Source organism: Rutidosis leptorrhynchoides, chromosome 1, assembly GCF_046630445.1.
Source record: "Rutidosis leptorrhynchoides isolate AG116_Rl617_1_P2 chromosome 1, CSIRO_AGI_Rlap_v1, whole genome shotgun sequence".
Taxonomy (NCBI): Eukaryota; Viridiplantae; Streptophyta; class Magnoliopsida; order Asterales; family Asteraceae; genus Rutidosis; species Rutidosis leptorrhynchoides.
Genome location: NC_092333.1, coordinates 236,014,279 through 236,024,438, shown reverse-complemented (window position 1 = coordinate 236,024,438; position 10,160 = coordinate 236,014,279).

Here is a 10,160-nt window from a genome sequence, read left to right as displayed (position 1 = left end):
GAGATCTTCTTTAGTAAAACATTTCTTCAAATTCGAGACGTGGAAAGTGTTATGTACATTCGCAAGTTGTTGAGGAAACACAAGTCGGTAAGCTACTGGTCCGACACGATTAATAATCTTGAATGGTCCAATATACCTTGGATTTAATTTCCCTCGTTTACCAAATTGAACAACACCTTTCCAAGGTGCAACCTTAAGCATGACCATCTCTCCAATTTCAAATTCTATGTCTTTTCTTTTAATGTCGACGTAGCTCTTTTGTCGACTTTGGGCGGTTTTCAACCGTTGTTGAATTTGGATGATCTTCTCGGTAGTTTCTTGTATTATCTCCAGACCCGTAATCTGTCTATCCCCCACTTCACTCCAACAAATCGGAGACCTGCACTTTCTACCATAAAGTGCTTTAAATGGCACCATCTCAATGCTTGAATGATAGCTGTTGTTGTAGGATAATTCTGCTAACGGTAGATGTCGATCCCAACTGTTTCTGAAATCAATAACACATGCTCGTAGCATGTCTTCAAGCGTTTATATCGTCCTTTCGCTCTGCCCATCAGTTTGTGGATGATAGGCAGTACTCATGTCTAGACGAGTTCCTAATGCTTGCTGTAATGTCTGCCAGAATCTTGAAATAAATCTGCCATCCCTATCAGAGATAATAGAGATTGGTATTCCATGTCTGGAGACGACTTCCTTCAAATACAGTCGTGCTAACTTCTCCATCTTGTCATCTTCTCTTATTGGCGGAAAGTGTGCTGACTTGGTGAGACGATCAACTATTACCCAAATAGTATCATAACCACTTGCAGTCCTTGGCAATTTAGTAATGAAATCCATGGTAATGTTTTCCCATTTCCATTCCGGGATTTCAGGTTATTGTAGTAGACTTGATGGTTTCTGATGTTCAGCTTTGACCTTAGAACACGTCAAACATTCTCCTACATATTTAGCAATATCGGCTTTCATACCTGACCACCAAAAATGTTTCTTAAGATCCTTGTACATCTTCCCCGTTCCAGGATGTATTGAGTATCTGGTTTTATGAGCTTCTCTAAGTACCATTTCTCTCATATCTCCAAATTTTGGTACCCAAATTCTTTCAGCCCTATACCGGGTTCCGTCTTCTAGAATATTAAGATGCTTCTCCGATCCTTTGGGTATTTCATCCTTTAAATTTCCCTCTTTTAAAACTCCTTGTTGCGCCTCCTTTATTTGAGTAGTAAGGTTAGTGTGAATCATTATATTCATAGATTTTACTCGAATGGGTTCTCTGTCCTTTCTGCTCAAGGCGTCGGCTACCACATTTGTCTTCCCCGGGTGGTAACGAATCTCAAAGTCGTAATCATTCAACAATTCAATCCACCTACGCTGCCTCATATTCAGTTGTTTCTGATTAAATATGTGTTGAAGACTTTTGTGGTCGGTATATATAATACTTTTGACCCCATATAAGTAGTGCCTCCAAGTCTTTAATGCAAAAACAACCGCACCTTATTCCAAATCATGCGTCGTATAATTTTGCTCGTGAATCTTCAATTGTCTAGACGCATAAGCAATCACCTTCGTTCGTTGCATTAATACACAACCGAGACCTTGCTTTGATGCGTCACAATAAATCACAAAATCATCATTCCCTTCAGGCAATGACAATATAGGTGCCGTAGTTAGCTTTTTCTTCAATAATTGAAACGCCTTCTCTTGTTCATCCTTCCATTCAAATTTCTTCCCTTTATGTGTTAATCAGTCAAGGGTTTTGCTATTTTAGGGAAATCTTGGATGAATCTTTTGTAGTAACCAACCAATCCTAAAAATTGACGTATATGCTTCGGAGTTTTTGGGGTTTCCCACTTTTCAACGGTTTCAATCTTTGCCGGGTCCACCTGGATACCTTCTTTGTTCACTATGTGACCGAGGAATTGAACTTCTTCTAACCAAAATGCACACTTTGAAAATTTAGCGTACAGTTTTTCTTTCCTCAATACTTCTAGCACTTTTCTCAAATGTTCTTCGTGCTCTTGATCATTCTTTGAGTAAATAAGTATGTCATCGATGAAAACAATGACAAACTTGTCAAGATATGGCCCACACACTCGGTTCATAAGGTCCATGAACACAGCTGGTGCGTTAGTCAATCCAAACGGCATATAACGCGTCCTAAAAGCAGTTTTTGGAATATCATCCTCCTTTACTCGCATTTGATGATATCCAGAACGTAAATCGATCTTCGAATAAACTGACGAGCCTTGTAGTTGATCAAATAAGTCGTCAATTCTCGGTAGTGGATAACGGTTTTTGATGGTAAGTTTGTTCAACTCTCTGTAGTCAATACACAACCTAAATGTACCATCCTTCTTCTTGACAAACAAAATAGGAGCTCCCCATGGTGATGTGCTTGGTCGAATGAAAACACGTTCTAATAGTTCTTGCAGTTGGCTTTGCAGTTCTTTCATCTCGCTGGGTGAGAGTCTATAAGGAGCACGAGCTATTGGTGCAGCTCCTGGTACAAGATCTATTTAAAATTCAACAGATCGATGTGGAGGTATTCCCGATAATTCTTTCAGAAATACATCGGGAAATTCTTTTACGACGGGAACATCATTGATGCTCTTTTCTTCAGTTTGTACTTTCTCGACGTGTGCTAGAACAGCATAGCAACCTTTTCTTATTAGTTTTTGTGCCTTCAAATTACTAATAAGATGTAGCTTCGTGTTTCCCTTTTCTCTATACACCATTAAGGGTTCTCCTTCTTCTCGTACAATGCGAATTGCATTTTTATAACATACGATTTCTGATTTCACCTTCTTCAGCCAGTCCATGCCAACTACTACATCAAAACTCCCTAACTCTACTGGTATCAAATCAATCTTAAATATTTCGCTACCCAGTTTAATTTCTCGATTCCGGCATATATAATCTGCTGAAATTAATTTACCGTTTGCTAATTCGAGAAAAAATTTACTATCCAACGGCATCAATGGACAACTTAATTTAGCACAAAAATCTCTACTCATATAGCTTCTATCCGCACCCGAATCAAATAAAACGTAAGCAGATTTATTGTCAATAAGAAACGTACCCGTAACAAGCTCTGGGTCTTCCTATGCCTCTACCGCATTAATATTGAAAACTCTTTCGCGGCCTTGTCCATTCGTGTTCTCCTGGTTCGGGCAATTTCTAATAATGTGGCCCGGTTTTCCACATTTATAACAAACTACATTGGCATAACTTGCTCCGACACTACTTGCTCTGTCATTACTCGTTCCGACACCATTTGTTCCTTTCGTTCTGTTAACCCCTGGTCCATAGACCTCACACTTCGCCGCGTTATGACCATTTATTTTACACTTGTTGCAAAATTTGGTGCAGAACCCCGAGTGATACTTTTCACACCTTTGGCATAGCTGCTTCTGATTGTTGTTATTGTTGCGGTTGTTATTATTGTTGGGACAATTGTTGTAGTTGCTGTTGTTGTTGTTTTTGTTGTTGTTGGGCCATTTGTTGTAGTTGCGATTGATGTTGCGATTGTTGGGATAGTTGTTGCGATTATTGTTGTAATTGCTGTTGTTGTTGTATTGGTGATTCTTATCACCGTTTTCCTCCCACTTTCTTTTGACTTGCTTCACATTGGCCTCTTCAGCCGCCTGTTCTTTAATTCTTTCCTCAATCTGTTTGTGAGCCATTCTACATGCCTGTTGTATGGAGGCGGGCTCGTGTGAACTTATATCTTCTTGGATTCTTTCCGGTAATCCTTTCACAAACACGTCGATCTTCTCTTCCTCATCTTCGAACGCTCTCGGACACAATAGGCACAATTCTGTGAATCGTCTTTCGTACATGGTAATATCAAATCCTTGGGTTCATAACCCTATAAGTTCTGTCTTGAGCTTATTGACCTCGGTTCTGGGACGGTACTTCTCGTTTAGCAAGTGCTTGATTTCTGACCACGGTAGTGCGTAAGCATCATCTTGTCCCACTTGCTCTAGATAGGTATTCCACCATGTTAACGCTGTACCTGTAAAGGTATGCGTAGCGTACTTCACTTTGTCCTCTTCAGTACACTTACTTATAGCAAACACCGATTCGACCTTCTCGGTCCACCGTTTCAATCCGATCGGTCCTTCAGTTCCATCAAATTCCAAAGGTTTGCAGGCAGTGAATTCTTTGTAGGTGCATCCTACACGATTTCTTGCGCCGTTAGCTGCATTGCTAGATTCGGAGTTATTGTTGGTATGTAGCGCAGCCTGTACTGCGGCTATGTTTGCAGCAAGAAAGGTACGAAATTCCTCTTCGCTCATATTCATGGTTTGTCGAGTAGTCAGTGCCATTTCCTTCAAATAGTCAAATGAAACAAGTTAATCATACAGAATATTAAGAGTAGTCAATAGTATCTCGTAGCATAATATGAACTCATTTATAAAAGCTTTTTCTTCATATTAGCATTTTATAAGTTTAAATTCGGGTAGTACCTACCCGTTAAGTTCATGCTTAGTAGCTAATATACAATTGAACTACTACAATTCTATATGAAAAACTGATTATAATAATATTTCGCGTTCAAACTTTTTCACAACGCTTATTTTACATATAACATGAAATATAGCACACAATAACTTTGATACAAGATAGTTGTGAAGATAATTCTAGCTAGTACACAAGTCGTTCAGCAAAGGCAATAAAGACACGTAATTCATACGTCCAGAAACAAGTCATGCATTCTAGTTTTACTAGGACTACTTCCCATCCTTGGTCTTGTGGAACATAACCGTTATGGCCGTTGATAAGACAGCGTGTTGTAATGTCGTCAAAGGGACGAGGGTTACATAATGTCCAACAGTCCTGTAACAATCTAAAAACCTTGTTTCTCACCCCAACTACTGAGTCCGTCACTTGTGGGAACGTTTTGTTTAATAGTTGTAGCCCGATGTTCTTGTTCTCACTATGGTGAGAAGCGAACATTACTAACCCGTAAGCATAACATGCTTCTTTATGTTGCATGTTAGCCGCTTTTTCTAAATCACGAAGTCCTATATTCGGATATATTGAGTCAAAATAATTTCTTAACCCGTTGCGTAAAATAGCATTTGGGTTCCCCGCAATATATGCGTCAAAGTAAACACATCGTAACTTATGGATATCCCAATGTGATATCCCCCATCTTTCGAACGAAAGCCTTTTATAAACCAAGGCATTCTTGGAACGTTCTTCGAATGTCTTACAAACTGATCTCGCCTTAAATAGTTGTGCCGAGGAATTCTGACCGACTCTAGACAAGATTTCATCAATCATGTCTCCGGGTAGGTCTCTTAAAATATTGGGTTGTCTATACATTTTGTGTTTTTATACTGTAAAATAGACAAGAGTTAGATTCATAAAAAAAATACTTATTAATACAAGCAATTTTTACATATATCATAAAGCATAAGCACACTATATTACATATATTACACCACACGAATACAACTATCTTATTCCGACTCGCTCGTTTCTTCTTCTTCGGTTTTGGTTCGTTTTGCCAAGTTTCTAGGGATATATGATGTTCCCCTAATACGAGCCGTCGTTTTCTACATTGGTTTAGAAAAACCTGGTGGTTTAGAGGTTCCCAGGTTATTGTCACAAATTAAGAAATACGGGTGTTGACGATACATATAAAGTTCAACGGGTTTGGAATCAAATTTCTCTATTTTTATGCCCTTTCCCTTATTGTTCTCTTTTGCCTTATTAAATTGTGTTGGGGTAATTTCTATAACATCATCGGAATCCTTGTCGGGATCCGATTCATCAGAGAATTGGTAATCCTCCCAATACTTTGCTTCCTTGGCAAAAACACCATTGACCATAATTAACTTTGGTCGGTTGGTTGAGGATTTTCTTATACTTAACCGTTTTATTATTTCTCCCACTTGTTCTATTTCTTCTTCCGGTTCCGATTCTTCTTCCGGTTCCGATTCTTTTTCCGATTCCGACTCTTCTTCCGGTTCCTCTTCGGGAACTTGTGAATCAGTCCACGAATCATTCCGATTTATATTTGACTCTTCATTATTATTAGGTGAGTCAATGGGACTTGTTCTAGAGTTAGACATCTATCACATAATATCAAACACGTTAAGAGATTAATATATCACATAATATTCACATGTTAAAAATATATAGTTTCCAACAAAATTTGTTAAGCAATCATTTTTCAAGTAAACACAGTCGAAGTTCAGACTCACTAATGCATCCTAACAAACTCGATAAGACACACTAAAGCAAAATTCTGGTTCTCTAAGACCAACGCTCGGATACCAACTGAAATGTCCCGTTCATATTGATTATAAACGTTCCATATTAATTGATTTCGTTGCGAGGTTTTGACCTCTATATGAGACGTTTTTCAAAGACTGCATTCATTTTTAAAACAACCATAAAATTTATTTTATCAATAAAGGTTTCAAAAGTATTATGTAGATTATCAAATAATGATAATCTAAAATATACTGTTTACACACGACCATTACATAATAGTTTACAACAGAAATATATTACATCGATTATGTTTCTTGAATGCAGTTTTTACAGAATATCATACAAACATGGACTCTAAATCTTGTCCTTATTTTAGTATGCAACAGCGGAAGCTCTTAGTATTCACCTGAGAATAAACATGCTTTAAACGTCAACAAAAATGTTGGTGAGTTATAGGTTTAACCTATATATATATATATATATATCAAATCGTAACAATAGACCACAAGATTTCATATTTCAATACGCATCCCATACATAGAGATAAAAATTATTCATATGGTGAACACCTGGTAACCGACATTAACAAGATGCATATATAAGAATATCCCCATCATTTCGGGACACCCTTCGGATATGATATAAATTTCGAAGTACTAAAGCATCCGGTACTTTGGATGGGGTTTGTTAGGCCCAATAGATCTATCTTTAGGATTCACGTCAATTAGGGTGTCTGTTCCCTAATTCTTAGATTACCAGACTTAATAAAAAGGGGCATATTCGATTTCGATAATTCAACCATAGAATGTAGTTTCACGTACTTGTGTCTATTTTGTAAATCATTTATAAAAGCTGCATGTATTCTCATCCCAAAAATATTACATTTTAAAAGTGGGACTATAACTCACTTTCACAGATTTTTACTTTTTCGGGAAGTAAGACTTGGCCACTGGTCGATTCACGAACCTATAACAAATATGTACATATATATCAAAGTATATTCAAAATATATTTACAACACTTTTAATACATTTTGATGTTTTAAGTTTATTAAGTCAGCTGTCCTCGTTAGTAACCTACAACTAGTTGTCCAACGTTAGATGTACAGAAAAAAATTGACATATATTATCTTGAATCAATCCACGACCCAGTGTATACACGTCTCGAGCTAGATCACAACTCAAAGTATATATATATTTGGAATCAACCTCAACCCTGTATAGTTAACTCCCTCATTACTGCATATAGAGTGTCTATGGTTGTTCCAAATAATATATACACATGGGTCGATATGATATGTCAAAACATTTGCATACGTGTCTATGGTATCCTAAGATTACATAATATATTAGAATACATGTATAATACAATATAAGTTAGCTAGGATATGATTAATATAGATTTGTTACCAATTTTCACGTTGCTACAACAAGAAAAACTATCCAATCTTGTTTTACCCATAACTTCTTCATTTTAAATCCGTTTTGAGTGAATCAAATTGGTATGGTTTCATATTGAACTCTATTTTATGAATCTAAACATAAAAGTATAGGTTTATAGTCAGAAATATAAGTTACAAGTCGTTTTTGTAAAGGTGGTCATTTCAGTCGAAAGAACGACGTCTAGATGACCATTTTAGAAAACATACTTCCACTTTGTGTTTAACCATGATTTTTGGATATAGTTTCATGTTCATAAGAAAAATCATTTTCCCAGAAGAACAACTTTTAAATCAAAGTTTATCATAGTTTTTAATTAACTAACCCAAAACAGCCCGCGGTGTTACTACGACGGCGTATGTCCGGTTTTACAGTGTTCTTCGTGTTTTCAGGTTTTAAATCATTAAGTTAGCATATCATATAGATATAGAACATGTGTTTAGTTGATTTTAAAAGTCAAGTTAGAAGGATTAACTTTTGTTTGCGAACAAGTTTAGAATTAACTAAACTATATTCTAGTGATTACAGTATGAATCGAATCATGTTATGAACATCATTACTACCTCAAGTTTTTTGGATAAAGCTACTGGAAATGAGAAAAATGGATCTAGATTCAAAGGATCCTTGGATGGCTTGAAAGTTCTTGAAGCAGAATCATGACACGAAAAACAAGTTCAAGTAAGATTTCCACTCGAAATAAGATTGTTATAGTTATAGAAATTGAATCAAAGTTTAAATATGAGTATTACCTTGTATTAAAAAGATATCTTACTGTAAATAAGAAAGATTTCTTGAGGTTGGATGATCACTCTACAAGATTGGAAGTAAGCTATCAAACTTGGAAGTATTCTTGATTTTATGAAACTAGAACTTGTAAAATTTATGAAGAAAACTTAGAACTTGAGAGAGATCAATTAGATGAAGAAAATTGAAGAATGAAAGTGTTTGTAGGTGTTTTTGGTCATTGGTGTATGGATTAGATATAAAGGATATGTAATTTTGTTTTCATGTAAATAAGTCATGAATGATTACTCATATTTTTGTAATTTTATGAGATATTTCATGCTAGTTGCCAAATGATGGTTCCCACATGTGTTAGGTGACTCACATGGGCTGCTAAGAGCTGATCATTGGAGTGTATATACCAATAGTACATACATCTAAAAGCTGTGTATTGTACGAGTACGAATACGGGTGCATACGAGTAGAATTGTTGATGAAACTGAACGAGGATGTAATTTTAAGAATTTTTGTTAAGTAGAAGTATTTTGATAAGTGTCTTGAAGTCTTTAAAAATTTTATGAATACATATTAAAACACTACATGTATATACATTTTAACTGAGTCGTTAAGTCATCGTTAGTCGTTACATGTAAGTGTTGTTTTGAAACCTTTAGGTTAACGATCTTGTTAAATGTTGTTAACCCAATGTTTATAATATCAAATGAGATTTTAAATTATTATATTATCATGATAATATGATGTATGAATATCTCATAATATGATATATATACATTAAATGTCGTTACAACGATAATCGTTACATATATGTCTCGTTTCAAAATCATTAAGTTAGTAGTCTTGCTTTTACATATGTAGTTTATTGTTAATATACTTAATGATATGTTTACTTATCATAATATCATGTTAACTATATATATATATATATATATATATATATATATATATATATATATATATATATATATATATATATATAATATATATCCATATATATGTCATCATATAGTTTTTTCAAGTTTTAACGTTCGTGAATCACCGGTCAAGTTGGGTGGTCAATTGTCTATATGAAACCTATTTCAATTAATCAAGTCTTAACAAGTTTGATTGCTTAACATGTTGGAAATATTTAATCATGTAAATATCAATTTCATTTAATATATAAAAACATGGAAAAGTTCGGGTCACTACATCTTCTTTCTTGTTGCTTGCTTCGTAAACCCAAAACCACCCAATATTCAATTAGAACCCAAGAATTAGGATGACCCATATTAATATGAATTCTGTCACGAGCTCGATACCCCCATAACTTTGTTACTTCTTTTACAGTCGTACATTCCTCATCATCCGGTTAATAAACTTCAAGATCAAAAACCTTGTTCCTCTCCCTCTTCTCTCTCTCTCTTTCCTCTCCTTTGCAATTCACGAATTTCTTTTACTACTGCGATATTAACCCTGTTTTTGCTGCAAATCAGCTTCGTTGTAGCTGTTAGTTCGTTCTATAATGATACAACAGGCTGTGTTGTTTTTCCTTCCTCTCAAACCTTAAACCGCTGTACAACTTAAAAAAATAAAAAAATATATATATATAATGGAAGACAACAGCTGTTTGATTGATCCCATACCTTTTTGTTTTAAAGTGTCAGCTGTGGTTACTTTATAAAATTTCTGGATGAACCGAGATATTTTATAAAAAGTTTGGATCCCATGCAACTTGGGCCATCTCTTACTACTTGGGCTTGTGATGCAAATTGG